Genomic DNA, 19,506 nt, shown 5'->3' with positions numbered 1-19,506 from the left:
TGTTGTGATGGTGGCAACAGTGTTGATTCTGGTATTACCTCTGGCAAGTTTTAATATCAAAATGTTTCCATGGAACCAAAATAATAGATAGAGAAAACAATAAATAAAACAGTTTTGATATTGATATTGGGTATTGAATTCTGTGGTAAATATAGACAGTAGTGTAGGTTCCATTAAGAGCACCATAACTGAAAGACAGTAATTAAATAATACTTACGTTCTGTAAATCACAGATGGATAAGAGAAATTAAAAACAAAGATTAGACCTTTCAATAAATATGGTCTAAGTATGTTATTTGTATCAATTGTATAGAAACAGGATAACTTAAAATTTTGTGTAGCGGAATATACACTAAACCCTCTTAAAACGCTTTATAAGGTGTCCCCATTCATCAGCTCAACTAAGAGAGTAGGATGAGACATGACGCCAGTTAGGGGTTATTACAATATTTTCGCATACAGACAATTACATGTTAACGTCTAGGTAACTCAATTTACGGTTGACTTGTTTGAGATAATTTGAGTAAAGATTTTTTCCAAAGCACTCAACTATATGCTGAACGAGAGTGGAACCCAGGACCTTCCGATCCGAAAGCGAATGTCATACCACAAGACCACATAACGCACAAATCGTATTAATTGCACGTTTAATTGTTTTAAAACCATTATGTATCATATTTCATTTAATGAAATTAAAATATTCACCCCATCTTCTCCAATATTCTTTAGGTGTGTTTGCTAAAGGAAATTGAACCATCTACTCTCTCTCCCTTTTCTCTTGCTCTCTCTCTCTCTCTCTCTCTCTCTCTCTCTCTCTATTTAATTCTCTCTCTCTATATATATATATATATTTTTTTTTTCTATCTATCTATCCATCTACCTTTCAATTTATCTCTTTCTCTCTTTTTCTCTTTGATTACTTTATTTTGATATTGTGAGACGTGTGAAATCATTCTAATGTTCTTTTTTTATTTACATTCTCTGTTTATTTTGTCTTTTTGGTCTATGACAATTCAGGTATCTTGCACGCTCTAACACCAACAGGTACCGGGGAGCAAAATTGGTACTAATGTTGACAAATGTGTTGAAATTGATGACAAAAGTGATGATATTCGTATTGAATTTGACAAAAGAACGAATGTCATACCACAAGACAACATAACCCCATAAACCGTATTAATTACACGTATAATTCTTTTAAACCCGTTGTGTTTCTCACTCTATTAAAATAAATTCACATGATCATCCCATATTCTCCATTATTCCTTAGTTGTATTAACTTGCGAAAGTCAAGTTACCTACATTACATATATATATATATATATATATATATATATATATATATATATATATATATATATATATATATATATATATATATATAAATATATATGTATATATTTCTATCTCTCTGTGCTTACCACAGTTTGATATTTTGGACCTTGAGACACATATCTAAGTTTTCATTTTATTGTACTGGCCCCATTTGTCTTTTTCAATTATGGCACTGCAGTTATCTTGTATCCTCTAACACAAATGTGTGACGGATAGCAATATTGGTAATGATAATGGGAAAAGTGTTGATATTGATTTCAAAAGTGATGATATTGATTTTGATATTAACTGCAAGATGGTCGACATTGGTATTGATTATGGCAACAGTGTTGTTATTTGTATTGATGATGGCAACAATGATGATACTGATATCAATGGTGATGATATTGGTATTGTTCATGAGAAGAGTGTTGATAATGGTATTCATCACTAAGAAAAAATGTCTTCCGTTAAGCACAACGCTATTACGCTGTCCAGTGAAGAAATGTGTTTTAAAGTCAATCAATTTTTCATCAACCAAAACAAACGTATTGTCGATCTTTACGATTAGTTTCTTATTTCCCGTGAGTTGTTCATCCTTCACGAATATTCTTTTCACGACGACTCCTTCGCAGCCATTGTCTCTCAGACCATCGACTTCCTGCCTTCCGATGATTCCTTTCATCTCTGGTTCTCCGACCGGCCATATCTTCTGTAAGATCCACAGCAAGTCACGGCCACACTGTTGCTCTTTTATGCGACTATTGTTTCGGCACGTCTTACATTGATGGTTTGTTATATTTTATTTTCCCTTTTTACAATCGCGGGCTCTATGAGAGGGGGGATGTCATTTCCCGCACAAAGAACTATTAACATTAACGCTTCTTCCTTCCGTCTTCTAATTTGACATTTTATACGACTGTTATTTTTAACGGCAACTGACTCCTTCTAGCAACAAGGAACGCTTCCAATTCTTGAGCTACATTGTCCAGGGTTTTAGTTTTCTTTTCTCTAAGATTTGTAGCTAGATCCTTGGGACAGACACCCATGAAAAGGTCTTTAATGACCAGGTCTCTCAAGCTGTCATAATCTTTCTCAATTATGGCAAGGTCGAGCTATCTCTCCAGATACGTTTTCAGTCGCGTGATGAACATAGATTTATTTTCTCCGCCCTCCGGTATGACTTTGCAAAACTGCTCTTGGTATCCGTCTTCTCTCAAGGTGTATCTCATCAGTCGGGCTTCTTTGATGGCATCGTAATCTTGTGCATCTGCCATTGATAATCGACTGTAGCAGTCCAACGCACGATCTGACAATAGCGCTGATAGTTATATGGGCCAGGACGACATAGGTCTAGGACCGAGTTCTTCTAGTAACTAAACTAACACAAAACAATCGTCTTACGATGTTTCTAACTTACAAAAAGTGCTAATATGTTCACACAGTCAACAATCACACTCGCATGCAAATCATGCGCAACACAAAATGCGTACCTCTGGAAAGAACCCTAACATAATTACACACAACCGAACAACTACATTCGCACAAATCCAAACAACTATAATATAATACAATACATGTTACATTAATATTCGTATTGATGGCGGCAACAGTGTTGATATTCGTATTGATAAGTGGGTTTATTTAGAATTGCATTCTTTTAGTCACAAATGGAAAGGAGAAAGAAGGGGGGAAAAACAACAGTAACCCTTTCAGTGAATATAGGTAGAGTATTTTTCTTTGTATCGATTGCAGAAAAACACGAAAACTTTATCTTTTGAATAGTGCAATATACACCAAACGTGCTTAAAACGCTTTACAAGGTTTGCCCTATTATCAGCTTCACTTAACAAGTAGGATGAAACATGATCTGAATATCACCTATCTAGCCGTAACCTAAAAAAGCGTGATGCTCGTCGTAAGGCCGGCACCTTACAAAAACCCCGAATGCATTTGGCCGTACCATAATACAGCGGATTTCTCTTTGCCAACTCTGTTTGACCGTGCCGTATTTCAGCGTATGTTTTCCAATTTTCCTTATAAATGCATGTATTTTTACGGTCTGGATGCACTGCAGCTTGGACTCCTTGCAATTTTTTACGGTACGGCTGGACTACAGTGGTCAGTAAATTACGATTTATTACGGTCTGGCCACCATGGTTGTATCACACCAACAAAATCATTTCCATTTCATCGTTTGATGAAGTAATGGAACTATTTACAAATGGATTGTTCCCATTATAAAGACTCACATTCAGCGATTGTCATTAGTGATTATTCGGTTGAATAGTGCAAGATAGAAAATGATAACATCTAAGTATAGAAATGCTTGGTTTAAAATGTAATAGGGACTGTACCAAAAAGTCGTTTTGTGACGTTTGCCACAAAAATACTCCATGATATCATTTTTATCAGTTTCATTTGTGAAATATATATATATATATATATATATATATATATATATATATATATATATATATATATATATATATAAAGATCCTATTAACAAATAGGATTTGATGATCAACAATTTTCCGTTCCGCCAATGCTAAATATTTATCACCGAGCACATAATTATATACTGGAAAATCTATAAATTATAAAACTTATTTTACAGACTGATGAACGAGTAACGTGCAAACCTTTATTAAACTTCAGCCTATTTTATCACCCGTTGACTCAAATTAATACTAAGAAAATTTACTAAGCCGTAATCCCGTTGGCGCATGCGACCATAGTTGATTCTACACAAATTTTGCACAACCGCAACAAAAAATATTGATGTAATTTTAAACCGGTCTTGATACTCTCAAGTAAAAATAATCTCTCTATTCTTCTTCAAAAATAGGGTTGGCTGTCAACGTTGTTCCGAAAAACAAATGTAAAAATTTGATCATCGAGCACAGAATTATTATCAACTCTAAACTTGATAAAACTGAACTTTACACACTGATTACGAGTAACTTGCAAAGCTTTTATTTCTTGCTAACTCTTTCATCCGTTGATCAAATTAATACGAAGAAAATATGTTAGGTCATAATACTCCGTCCTTTTTGATGTTTTACGTTTTTTATTTTTTGCGATTATATTTTATTCTACGCAATTCTAGCACATCCACAACAAAATTGATATTATCAAGTAATATTAATCTCATCCGCAACAAAAAATGATGACGTGATTTTAAATATCTCTTGATATTTTCCAGAATTGACAATCTTTCTAATCTATTATTTTAAAACAAAGGGATGGGGATCAGCATTGTTCCCAAGTCCAGTGTTAAATTTTTATCATCGAGCACAGAATTACCGAAATCCAAAAAATACAACACAGTGGTATAATAGGTATAATTGATGAAATGTGTTCTCATTTGAAATGGCTCAGACGTGGTGACATCGTTTTGAAACAGTCACGACGGCAAGCGTTTGGAAGGATGTGTCGCTAGTACTATTTGTAGACAGAACGGCTGACAAACTGTCGACCTCCCTAGCTGAATCATGGTGGAATACACCTTTATCATGGGAGGCATTGATTTGCATGATCATTTCAGGCCAAACTTTACTGTTCAACGACTCGGACACAGCAGGTAAAAATGTTTTATTTGGTATTTTGATTGCCATAGCGCTGAATAAATCCACTGGGCATACACTCTTTCTCTTAAACATTGTTTTTTTTCAGTTCACTTGCGACGTCCTCGGCAACATGATATCGATAATCTGGACCGAGATTTGGTAAAAGGCGATTGCTTAAAACATTTTCTGTATGTCCCCGAGCATGACTCCACTATTCTAAACTTCAGTCCGAACAAGAAGTGGCAAATCAAAAGAAACAATATATGAATGTTCATAGTGTCAGATTCATGTCCACAAGCTAAGTTTCGGATGTTCCACGAAGTATGAAAACCCAGGACGTCAAAGATGATTCCAACACACAGAGAATTTGGTGATATTACTATAGCCATCCACGCCATTCTCTAGCAGCTAGTTATGACAAAGCCCGACTACGAAATCACCTTGAAAAATTCTTAGAATCAGCCCAAGATAAGATTGAAACCAGTTTCCTTTTTTCTTTTTCATTACTTTTGTTTCATTCCCCATTCATCTCTCTCTCTCCTTCTCTCTCTCTCTCTCTCTCTCTCTCTCTCTCTCTCTCTCTCTCTCTCTCTCTTTCTCTCTCTCTGTCTCTCTCTCTCTTTCTCTCTCTCTCTCTATCTCTCTCTCCATCACACACACACACACACACACAACACATTCTCTGTGTGTATGCGTGTGTGAGCGTATGCGTGTGTGTGTATGACATGATATAGCAATGACTATCCCGCACAAATCTTTGGGCCTCTTTTTCGCTCACGAAGTGCCCGAATTCGCGTCAAAATATGGGACGAAGCCGTTTCGTATATGCTATTTTAAAAAATTAATTACGACGCTGTTTATCGATAAATATGACTGAAATTTGGCACACAGTTAGAAAAAAGGTCATTATAGATTATGTCAAGCGACAAAACTCGTGCGATTACCGTTAAAAATAGATTTTTACTCTTTGGAGTAAAATATTTCTAAAACTACCGGGCGTGGAGGTTTTGTTGACAAGGTAATACATGAACATTTCTTCTTTTTGGTTGTAAAATTTCATATGAATATGACGAGTACTTTTCCCGTATTTTAAAAAACACCATCCTAATTTGCTCTTCAAGTTTCAATCTTTTAATCCACTTATTACGCAAGATACAACCAAAGGTCGAAAAAAAATGCCGAAAAAGCGTCCCATATTTTCGCGTTTTTTTCCTCTTTGCGGGTCATCCAAATAAATGACACCTTTGAAACTGCATAACTTGTTTATTTATGAATGGATTTTCAAAATTCAAAAACATTTTTACTCAGTGGAGATAGGGCTTTGATTTTAGACAAAATTTTCCTCAAAAAGAGAAAAAAACATTTTTCATGCTACATGATACGACGTCTTTGTTAATTTCTAACTACCAAGGCATCACACTTTGTGTGAAATTTCCAGTGTCCCCTACCTACGGTATGGGGTCATCCGTGGTATCATTAATTAATGGGGCGGGAAAGGCTCCAATACGTTTTTTTACGAATCGACCGAAAGATGTCAGTGTAATTAGAGCAGCACTCATTTCGGCAGTAACGTAAAAAAACATACATTTACATTGCATTTTGTAGGTACATATCTAAAAAGTGGATGGCTATATTGTAATGCAATTCCGCCAAAAGGGCCAGCAATTGTTCCCCTGTGTACTGTCCAAAAAAGATTTTTCGTTCAAGTATGACAAAGCCACAAATGTTTTTCAAATCCGACCTCCGATGACAAATGCATGTTTTCATGAAAATTATTGCGATAAGCACTTTTCAACCAAATGTAAAATATTTGAAAAACATTATCTCCATAAGATTTTCTGTACCAAAAATGTCTTAAGTGCTCTCAAGTTATAGATGAAATCAGTTTTTGATGTGGATAACTCATTTAAATGTTATTTCTCTCGAAAAATGGGTAAAAACATAAGAAACTGCTACAGGTAATCACCGGACCTAGGAGGGAAATTGATGACAACATGGATAACATTAGTATTCAATATGACAAGAGTGTTGATATCGGTATTGATGACGGTAACGTTGACGATGTTGATATTGATGATGGCAAGAGTGTTGTTATTTGTATTGATGACGGTAACATTTGTGATGTTGATATTGGATGAGACAACAATATTGATATTGGTATTGAATGAGGTAAATAGTGTTGATGTTAGTATTGATAGGGGCCACAGTGATGATATTGATATTGCTTACGGTAACATTGATGATGTTGGTATTTATTATGACATGAGTGTTGATATTGGTATTGATGGTGGCAACAGTGTTGATGCAGGTATTGATGGTTCCAACAGTGTTGATGCAGGTATTGATTATGGCAAGTGTTAATATCGGTTTCGATGGAAACAAAATAATATATATATATATATATATATATATATATATATATATATATATATATATATATATATAGATTATAATGAATACAACATTATTGCAATTGATATTGAGTATTGAATTCTGGGGTAACTATATATAGTACTATCGTGCCATTAAGCGTACCATAAGTAAAAGAAAATGTAAGATCGATTCTTACCTCTTTCTAGTAAAACGTGGATATGAGAAAGAAACAACAAAGATTAGAACTTTCAGAAAATATAGTGAACGTATTTTTCTTTGTATCAATTGTATAGAAACATAAAAACTTGATAGTTTGTATGGCGGAATACACACTGAACTTTCTTAAAGCGCAATATAATTTATCCCCGGTCATCAGCTCAACTAAACGAGTAGAACGAGACATGACGCCAGTTAGGGGTTATTACAGAAACCGAATTTCATACCACAAGACCACATAACGCACAAATCGTATTAATTACACGTTTAATTGTTTTAAAACCCTGTGTATCTCATTCTATTAGATTAAATTAACATGGTCACCCCATCTTCTGGAATATTCTTTAGGTGTGTTTGCTAACGGAAATTGAATCACCTACTCTCTCTCTCTTTCTCTCTCTCTCTCTCTCTCTCTCTCTCTCTCTCTCTCTCTCTCTAACTATCTATTTATCTATCTATCTATCTATCTATTTATTTATCTCTATCGCTCTTTGCTTACTAAATTTTGATAATTTGAGCCGTGAGACATCATTCTAATATTTCTAATACAGACCTACCCGTACCGGATTGCAATATTGGTATGGATGGTGGCAAAGTGTTGAAATTGATGACAACATTGATAATATTGGTATTGAACATGGCAACAGAGTTGACATTGGTATTGATGTCGGTAACACTGTTGATATTGGTATTGGAGGAGGCAACATTGATGATGTTGGTACTGATGGTGGAAACAGTGTTGATATTGCTATTGATGGTTGCAACAGTGTTCATATTGGTATTGATGGTGGAAACATTGTTGATGTTGGTATTGATGGCAACAGTGTCGGCAAGTTAATCGATTTCGATGGAAACAAGATAATAGATATAGATAATAATGAATACATTAGTATTGCTATTGATATTGAGTATTGAATTCTGGTGTAACTATAGATAGTAGTGTCGGTGCTATTAAGTGTACCATTAATGAAAGGGTATAATTGATTGATACTTACTATCTGTTAGTCACACATGGATAGGAGAAATAAACAATAAATATTAGACATTTCAGTAAATATAATTACAGTATTTTTCTTTGTATCAATTGTATAAAAAAACAGAACTTGATCTTTTATTTAGCGCAACACACACTAAATTCGCTCAAAGCGTTTTACAAGGAATCCCCAGTCATCAATTTAACTGAGACATTAAGCCAGATTGGGTATATAACAACAACTTTCAGACACAGACAAATCTGGTAGGCTCATTTTACACCTGATTTGGGTGAGAGAATGTGAGTAAAGATTTTTGTTTACCAAGGACTCAAATATGCGCTGAACGAGGCTCGAACCTATGGCCTTCTGATCTGAAAACGAATGACATACCAAAAGACCGCACAACCCCACATCGTATTAATTACACGTTTAATTGGTTTAAACCCGTTTAGTACAGTAACCGCCTAGTGAAAAAAAAACTCGTCGCGTTTCACTTTCGTGTAAAAGTTTAGTTTTCTTCACAGTTGGTAAGCTTTATATCTTAGACAATATTTTTGGTCGATTGGAATTTTGATTAGACCGCTCGAAGGTCATCCAGAGGTCAGTAAAGTTTTAAGTGAGGTCAAGAACTTTAACATTTAATAACTTGTAAACTATTGACATTTTAAAACATCTTCAAGAACAAAAAGTCATTATTTTGGTAATAAGCATTCTCCATATATAGTTTTGGAGAATTTCTCTCAACAAGTACGAGTTATTGCCCTTGATTTGAATATTTGATGAATAAAAAAATCTATCCATTTAAAGTAACTTGTTAAACACGCTTTATTGTCTACAACTCAAAGAATAAAATGTGCTTATTGGATGTTAGTGACAAGCATGTAAAGTTACAAGTAAATGTAACAATGTTTGATTGATTCATTTAGAATCGAGTCATGTCTTGTGGGGGGGGGGGGAGAGATATGGAGGTGTTTCACATCCATGCCAAAGTTGTTTTATTTAAGATTTTTTTACATGATTGTTAAGTGTAATATATTTGAAAAATAATTTATCAATTAGAATTTCATTTCGGCCAATTGAAGGTCATCCAGAGGACATTTAAGTTCGAATTGCTGTGAACAACATTAAACAAGAAATTACTTGTAAACTACTGATATTTCAAAACAGCTTAAAGAACAGAAAAACGTTTATTTGTGTTCAACAATTTTGATACAAAGTTTAATGAAGATTCATCTCAATTTCTACGAGTTACGGCCGGTTATTTGAGTGTAGATCACAAAATATTTTCTTTATAAAATAACTTGTGAATTATGTTTCCTTTTATACTACTTAAAGAATAGAGGTTGCTTTTAGGATATTAGTGACAAGCATGTAGAGATTTAAGCAAATAAATCAATGTTTGATTGAGTTATCCCCCCTTAATAATGGAGTTATGTTCTAGTAAAAATGTTAAACATTCTTGCAAAAGTTTATATTTCTGCATAATTGCTAGGTTTAATGTCTTTGAGAACATTTTGGTGAATTTGCATTAAATTCACATGATCATCCCATCTTCTCCCATATTCCTTAGGTGTTTTTACTTACGGAAGTAGAACCACCTACTCTCTATCTATCTCCCCCCCCCCTCTCTCTCTCTCTCTCTCGCTCCATGTCTCCCCTCTCTCTCTCTCTCTCTCTCTCTCTCTCTCTCTATATATAATATATATATATATATATATATATATATATATATAATATATATATATATATCCATCGATCTATCTCTATCAATTTATCTATCTATCTATCTATCTATTTATCTATTGAATCGTGTTGGATACAAATATGGTACGAATAGTGCTCGACATGAAGCAATGGAGCGCATTATTATTTTATTTTTTTAATATTTACCACAATCTTGGAGTCACTCTATATCGATGTTTCAGGCCTTTTCAGCCATCGTCGCGTCAGGACTGTGTTTATTTGTTAATTGATACACACTTTCCAAAAAAACACAAGCTACATAAAATTATCAACAGGAATACCATTAAAATAAGTTACTCGTGTATGCGCAACATAGAACAAATAATTTCAAGCCACAACAAAAATAAATATTAATAAACCACCGACAAGAGCCAAACCCACCTCCAGAAAATGCAACTGCAGAAATAAGGAACATTGCCCGCTAAACAAACAATGTTTAGAATCAAGTTTAATTTACCAAGCCAAAGTCACCTAACTAAAACAAAGAAGCAAGAAAATATGTAGGACTAACGGAAAATAATTTCAAAACGAGATACAAGCTCCACACAAACTATTGTTAGAAACTCTAACACAAAAAACATCCACAAAACACAGCGAACATATTTGGAAATTAATAGACAACAAACTAGACTACATTTCATGGAAAATTATATCTAAAACAACAGGATACACACCATCATCAAAAAAATGTGGCTTATGCCTGGAAGAGAAACACACTATAATCAAACACCTCCGTGAAGCCACATTCAATACGAAGAAAAAAGATGTACAATAGTTGTCCACATCGCCGAAAGCACTTACTTATCAACTACAAACCTACGTAATCAACTAAACAAGCAACAACACACAACCATCCAAACTCATGTAACACACAGTCCAGACGATGGCTAAAAAGGCCTGAAACATCGATGTAGACTGACTCCAACATGGTAGTAAATATTAAAATATCGATTTATCTATTTATCTCTATCTGTCTTTGCTTACCATAATTTTATATTGTCAGCCGCGAGACACATATCTAAATTTTCATTGTATTGCACAGGCCCTATTTGTCTTTTTTCAATTATTGCAATCTCGTATCCTCAAAAAATAGCGCCTTACGGATAGCAATATTGGTAAAGATTATGTGAAAAGTGTTGATATTAATGGCAACCGTGATGATATTAATATTGATATTGACGGCAAAAGGGTAGATATTGATATTGATGATGGCAACTCTTTTGGTTTTGTATTGATGATGACAACAGTGATAATATTGGTATTGTTGATGACAATAGTGTTGATATAGGTATTGATGGTGGCAACAGTGTTGATATTGGTTTTAAAAACGACAACAGTATTAGTGTTTGTATTAATGGCGGAAACAGTGTTGATATATTGATATTGATGGTGGCAACAGTGTATTTATTGAGAATTGCATACTTTTATACAGACATGGATACGAGAAGAAGCAAAAATAGATACCAGTACATCTTTCAGTGAATATAGGTAAAGTATTTTTCTTTGTATCAATTACACAAAAACATAAACATTTGATATTTTATATAACAAAATATACACCAAACATGCTTCAAGAGCTTTACAAGGTGTCCCTGTCATCAGGTTTACTTACCAAGTAGGATGAGAAATGACGCCATTTACGGGATATTACAATACTTTTAGACTTTTCTGGGATATGAAGTCAATTCACACCTATTTAAGGTGAGAGAATGTGATTAATTATTCTATTCCAAGGAGTCCTATATAATTTGTCTTATTTGTCTTATGACAATTCAGGTATCTTCTACCCTCAAAAACCAACCCGTGCCGGATAGCAATATTGGTACTGATGATGGCAAAAGTGTTGAAATTGATGCCAACAGTGTTGATATTGGTATTGATGATGCAACAGTGTTGATATAGGTATTGAATGAGGCAAGAGGGTTTATGTTTGTATTGATTGTGGCACGAGTGGTGATATTGGTATTAGTGGTGACAAAGGTGATGATATTGGTATTGATTACGTAACATTGATGATGTTGGTCTTGATGATGCACGAGTGTTGATATTGGTTGGTATTGATGGTGGCAACAGTGTTAAATTTCGTATTAATTATGACATGTGTTAATATTGGTTGGGATGGAAACAAAACAATGGATATAGATAATAATAAATAAAACATTATTGCTATTGATATTGAATATAGAATACTGGGGTAACTATAGATGGTAGTGTCTGTGCAATAAAGAGTACCATAAATGGAAGCTATAATTGATTGATACTTACATGCTGTTAATCGCACGTGGATAGGAGGAAAAAACAACAAAGATTAGATCTTTTGATAAATAAAGTTAATGTATTGTCTTTTTATCAATTGTGGAGAGACACAAAAACTTGATATTTTCTAAAGCGAAATATACACCAAACGTTTTAAAAGCGCTTTATAAGGTCTCCCCAGTCATCAGCTTAACTAAACGAGTGGACGAGACATGACGCCAGTTAAGAGTTATTACAATATTTTTGGATACAGACAAATCTGTAAACGTCCAGATACTCAATTTGCACCTTACTTGTGTGAAATAATTTTGAGTAAAGATTGATCCTCTAGGACTCAACTATGCGCTGAAAGAGTCTCGAACCTATGACCTTCCGATCCGAATACGAATGTCATACCACAAGACCACATAACCCCACAAATCGTATTAATTACACGTTTAATTGTTTTAAACCCGTATGCGTTTCTCATTCTATTAAATTAAATTCACATGATCATCCTATCTTCTTCAATATGCCTTAAATGGGTCCACTCACGGATGTCTAGCCACACTTCATCTCTCTCTCTCTCTCTCTCTCTCTCTCTCTCTCTCTCTCTCTCTCTCTCTCTTTCTCTCTCTCTCTATCTATCTATCTCTCTCTATATATATATATATTTATTTTTATCTATTATCTATCTATCTATCTATCTATTCTATCTATTTATCTATCTATCTATCTATCTATCTATTTATCTACTATCTATCTACTATCTATCTATCTATCTATCTATCTATTTATCTACTATCTATCTATCTATCTATCTATCTATCTATTTATCTACTATCTATCTATCTATCTATCTATCTATCAATCTATCTACATATCTATCTATCTATCTATCTATCTATCTATCTATCTATCGATCGATCGATCTATGTATCTATCTCTATCTGTCTTTGCTTACCACAGTTTGATATTGCGGGCCATGTTACACATATCAAAGTTTTCATTTTATTTGCAGGCCCTATTTGTATTTTTTCAATTATGGCAATGCCGTTATCTTGTATACTCTAAAACTAACGCGTGGCGGTTAGCAATATTGTTATTGATAATGGGAAAAGTGTTGATATTGATGGTAAGGGGGGTGATATTAATATGGGTATTGACGGCAAGAGGGTCGATAGTGGTATTGATGGTGGCAACAGTGTTGATATTTGTATTGATCGTGGCAACAGTGTATTTCTTTATATTTGCATTCTTTTATTCAGATATTGATAGTAGAAGGAAGAAAAAAAAACCAGTGAATAGATGTAAAGTATTTTTCTTTGTATAAATTGCATAAAAATACAAATCTTAAAACGTTTTACAAGATGACCCCGTGATCAGCTTTACTTAACAAGTAGGATGAGACATGACACCAATTAGGGACTATTACAATATTTTCAACAACGGACTACGAAGTCATTTTACATCAAAGTACGGTGAGATAATGGGAGTAAAGATTCTTTCCCAAGGAGTCTTATTTAATTATTCTTCTTTGTCTGATGACAATTCTGGTATCTTCTACCCTCCAAAACCAGCCAGTACCGGACAGCAATAATATTAGTTTTGATGATGGCAAAAGTGTTAACGTTGATGACAACAGGGAGGATAATGATCTTGAATATGTCAATAGTGTTGACGTAAGTATTGATTGTGGCAACAGTGGTGATATTGGTATTGGTGGTGACAACGATGATGATGTTGGTATTGATTACGGTATCATTGGTGATGTTGGTATTGCTGATGTCAACAGTGTTGGTGTTGGTATTGATGGTGGCAACAGTATTGATATTAGTATTGATGGCGGCAACAGTGTTGGTGCTGGTATTGATTATGGCAAGTTTTAATGTCGGTTCCGATGGAAAGAAAATAATAGATATAGATAATAATAACTAGAACAGCATTGCTATTGATATTGAGTATTGAATTCTGAAGTAACTATAGATAGTTGTATCGGTTCCATTAAGCGTGCTATAAATAAAAGACCATAATTGATTAATACTTACTTTCTATTAGTAGGACATGGATAGGAGAAAGAAACAAAAAGATTAGAGCTTTCATTTAATATGGTTAAAGTATTTTTCTTTGTATCAATTGTATAGCGGAATTTATACTAAACGATCTTAAAGCGCTTTTTAGGCGTCCCCAGTCATCAGCTCAACTAAACGAGTAGGACGAGACAAGACGCCAGTAATGATACTGATAGAAACAGTGATGAAATTTGTATTGCTCATGTTTTGATATTGGTAATGATGGTGGCAATAGGGTTGATATTGGTTTTAATGACGGTAGCATTGTTAATTGTAACGTCTCTGTGTCAGACTTTGTTAATTCAATTTATTAATTATCAATTATATGGTAAATTTAAAACAAATATATTATACAATCATCTAAGACGGAGTTCTTTCAGTAACTAAACTAACACTAAACAATAGTCTTACGATGTTTGTAAGTCACAAAATGTGCTAATATGTTCACACAGTCAACATTCACACTGGCATGCAAAAATGCACAACACAAAATGCGTACCTCTAGAAAGACATAATTACACACATCCAAACAACTGCACTCGTACCAATCCAAACAACTCCAATATATTGCAATGCATGTTACACTAATATTGGTATTGATGCCGGCAACAGTGTTGATATTGGTATTGATGGTGGCAACAGTGTTGATATTGGTATTGGTGGTGGCAACAGTGTTGATATTGGTATGATGGTGGAAACAGTGTTGATGCTGGTATTACTTATGGCAAGTGTTAATATCAATCTGTTTCCGTGGAACCAAAATAATAGATATAGATAACAATAAATACAACAGTATTGATATTAATATTGGGTATTCAATTCTTGGGTAAATATAGAAAGTATTGTCGGTTCCATTAAGCGTACCATAACTGAAATACAGTAATTGATTGATACTTACCGCCTGTTAATCACACATGGATAAGAGAAATAAGCAACAAAGATTAGACCTTTCAATAAATATAGTTTAAGTATTTTATTTGTATCAATTGTATAGATACACAAAAACTTGATATTTTGTATAGCAGAATATACACTCAACCCTCTTAAACCGCGTTATACATACACTAAATTCGCTCAAAGCGTTTTACAATGATTCCCCGGTCATCAGCTCAACTAACCGAGTAGAGCGAGACATGACGCCAGTTAGGGGTTATTACAATAGGAACCAGGACATTCCAATCCGAAAGCGAATGTCATAACACAAGACCACATAACGCATCTCTTTGTCTTCATTCTTCAGGCATCAGTCAAGACAGAGTTACTCGTGTAGCCAAGTATTATAGTGTACACAAAGAGTCAAGACACGAAAGCGAATAGCATACCACAAGACCACATAACGCACAAATCGTATTAATTACACGTTTCATTGTTTTAAAACCGTTGTGTATCTCATTCTATTAATTTAAATTAACATATTCATCCTATCTTCTACAATGTTCTTTAAGTGTGTTAACTAACGGTAATTGAACCAGAACACTCTCATTCTCTCTCTCTCTCTCTCTCTCTCTCTCTCTCTCTCTATCTATCTATCTATCTATCTATCTATCTATCTATCTATCTATCTATCTATATATCTATCTCTATCTATCTATTCATCTATCTATTTATCTCTATCTTGCTTTTTTGTTACTAAATATTGATATTGTGAGCCGTGAGACATCAATCTAATGTTATTTTTTTTAATTTACAGGCCCTTTTTAATTTGTCTTTTTGCCTTATGACAATTCAGGTATCTTGTACGTTCTAACACCAACGGATACCGGACAGCAATATTGGAAAAAGAAATTGATGACAACAGTGATAATTTTTGTATTGAACGTGGCAACAGTGTTGATATTGGTATCGATTACGGTAACACTGTTGATATTCGTATTGATGGAGGCAACAGTGTTGATATTGGTATCGATGACGGTAACACTGTTGATATTCGTATTGATGGAGGCAACAGTGTTCATATTTGTATTGATGGTGGAAACATTGTTGATGTTGGTATTGATGGCAAGAGTGTTGATGTTGGTATTGATTATGGCAAGTTATTTGATTTATTGATTATCGATTTCGATGGAAACAAAATGATAGATATAGATAATAATGAATACAACAGTATTGCTATTGATATTGAGTATTGAATTCTGGTGTAACTATAGATAGTAGTGTCGGTGCCATTAAGTGTACCATTAATGAAAGGGTATAATTGATTGATACTTACTTTCTGTAAGGATAGGAGAAAGAAACAACAAATATTAGACTTTTCAGTAAATATATTTAAAGTATTTTTCTTTGTATTAATTGTATAAAAACACAGAACTTGATCTTTTATGTAGCGTAACATACACTAAATTCGCTCAAAGCGTTTTACGAGGATTCCCCAATCATCAGCTTAACTGAAAAAGTAGGATGAGACATGATGCCAGGTAGCATATAGAACAACAACTTTCAGACACAGACAGATATGGTAGGCTCATTTTACACCTGATTTGGGTGAGAGAATGTGAGTAAAGATTTTTGTTTACCAAAGACTCAAATATGCGCTGAACGAGACTCAAACCTATGGCCTTCTGACCCGAAAACGAATGTCATACCACAAGACCACATACCCCCACAAATCGTATTAATTACACGTTTAATTGGTTTAAACCCGTTTAGTAGAGTCACCGCCCAGTGAAAAAAACTCGTCGCGTTTCACTTTCATGTAAAACTTTAGTTTTCTTCATAGTTGGTTTGCTTTTTTATCTTAGACAATTTTTTGGTCGATTGGAATTTTGATTAGACCGCTCGAAGGTCATCCAGAGGTCAGTAAAGTTTTAAGAGGGCAAGTACTTTAACATTTAATAACTTGAAACTATTAACATTTTAAAACATCTTCAAGAACAAAAATACATTTTTTTGTAATAAACATTCTCATACATAGTGTTGGAGAAATCCCTCTCAACAACTACGAGTTATTGCCCTTGATTTGAATATTTGATGAATAAAAAGATCTATCCATTTAAAGTAACTTGTTAAACACGCTTAATTGTATACAACTCAAAGAATAAAATTTGCTTATTATGATGTTAGTGACAAGCATGTGAAGTTACAAGTAAATTGAACAAAGTTTGATTGATTTATTGCCCTTTAGAAAGGGTTCATGTTTTTGGGGGGGTGGGGATGGGGGTCGAGGTAGATAGCCACCTACTATCTCTCTCTCTCTCTCTCTCTCTCTCTCTATATATATATATCTCTTCTATATATTATATATATATATATATATATATATATATATATATATATATTATAATCCACCTATCTATCACTATCTCTATCTATCTATATATATATATATATATATATATATATATATATATATATATATATATATATATATATATATATATATCTGTATCTGTCTTTGCTTACCACAAATGGTATTGTCAGCCGCGAGACACATATCTATTTTATTGTAAAGGCCCTATTTCTCTTTTTTAAATTATGGCAATCTTGTATCCTCTTAATCTAGCGCCTTACGGATAGCAATATTGGTAAAGATTATGTGAAAAGTGTTGATATTGATGGCAACCGGGATGATATTGATATTGACATTGACGGCATTGATGATGGCAACACTGTTGGTTTTGTATTGATGATGGCAATAGTGATAAAACTGATAGCAACTGTGATCATATTGGTATTGCTCATGACAATAGTGTTGATATTGGTATTGATGGTGGCAACAGTGTTGATATTGGTTTTAGAAACGAAAACAGTATTGATATTGGTATTGATGGTGGTAACAGTGTATATATTGAGAATTGCATATTTTTATTCAGACATGGATACGAGAAGAATCAAAAAAGTTATCAGTGTATATAGGTAAATTATTTTTCCTTGCATCAGTTGCACGAAGACATAAAAACTTGATCTTTTAAATAACGCAATATACACCAAATGTACTTCAAGCGCTTCACTATGTGCCCCTGTCATCAGGATTACTTAACAAGTAGGATGAGACATGACGCCAGTTAGGGGATATTACAATACTTTCAGACATAGGCTATGAAGTAATTTTACACCTATGTAAGGTGAGAGAATGTGAGTAATTATTTTTTCCCAAGGAGTCCTACTTAATTTGTCTTATTTGTCTTATGACAATTCAGGTATCTTCTACCCTCTAAAACCAACCCGTACCGGATAACGATATTGGTACTGATGATGGCAAAAGTGTTGAGATTGATGAAAACAGTGTTGATATTGGTATTGAATATGGCAACAGTGTTGATATTGATATTGATGACGATAACATTGATGATAATTGTATTGGATGAGGCAACAGTGTTGATATAGGTATTGAATGAGGCAATAGTGTTTATGTTGGTATTGATTGTGGCACGAGTGGTGATATTGGTATTGGTGGTGACAAAGGTGATGATATTGGTATTGATTACGGTAATTTTGATGATGTTGGTCTTGATGATGGCATGAGTGTTGATATTGGTATTGATGGTGGCAACAGTGTTGAATTTCGTATTAATTATGACAAGTGTTAATATCAGTTTCAATGGAAATGAAACAATGAATATAGATAATAATAAAAATAACAGTACTGCTTTTGATATTGAATATAGAATACTGGGGTATTAGATAGTAGTGTCTGTGAAATAAAGCGTACTGTAAATGGAAGACTATAATTGATTGGTACTTACCAACTGTTAATCGCACGTGGATAGGAGGAAAAAACAACAAAGATTAGATCTTTTAATAAATAAAGTTATTGTATTGTCTTTGTATCAATTGTGGAGAAACACAAAAACTTGAGATTTTCTATAGCGAAATATAAACTAAACGTTTTAAAAGCGCTTTATAAGGTCTCCCCAGTCATCAGCTCAACTAAACGAGTGGACGAGACATGACGCCAGTTAGGGGTTATTACAATATTTTCGGATACAGACAAATCTGTAAAAGTCCAGATACTCAATTTACACCTAACTTGTGTTAATGAATTTGAGTACAGATTCTTCCTCAAGGACTCAA

The sequence above is a fragment of the Berghia stephanieae genome, chromosome 13 (genome assembly GCF_034508935.2).
Source record: "Berghia stephanieae isolate SIO BIC M18660-M18661 chromosome 13, UCSD_Bste_1.3, whole genome shotgun sequence".
NCBI classification, from domain to species: Eukaryota; Metazoa; Mollusca; class Gastropoda; order Nudibranchia; family Aeolidiidae; genus Berghia; species Berghia stephanieae.
This window is presented reverse-complemented; position numbering follows the sequence as displayed.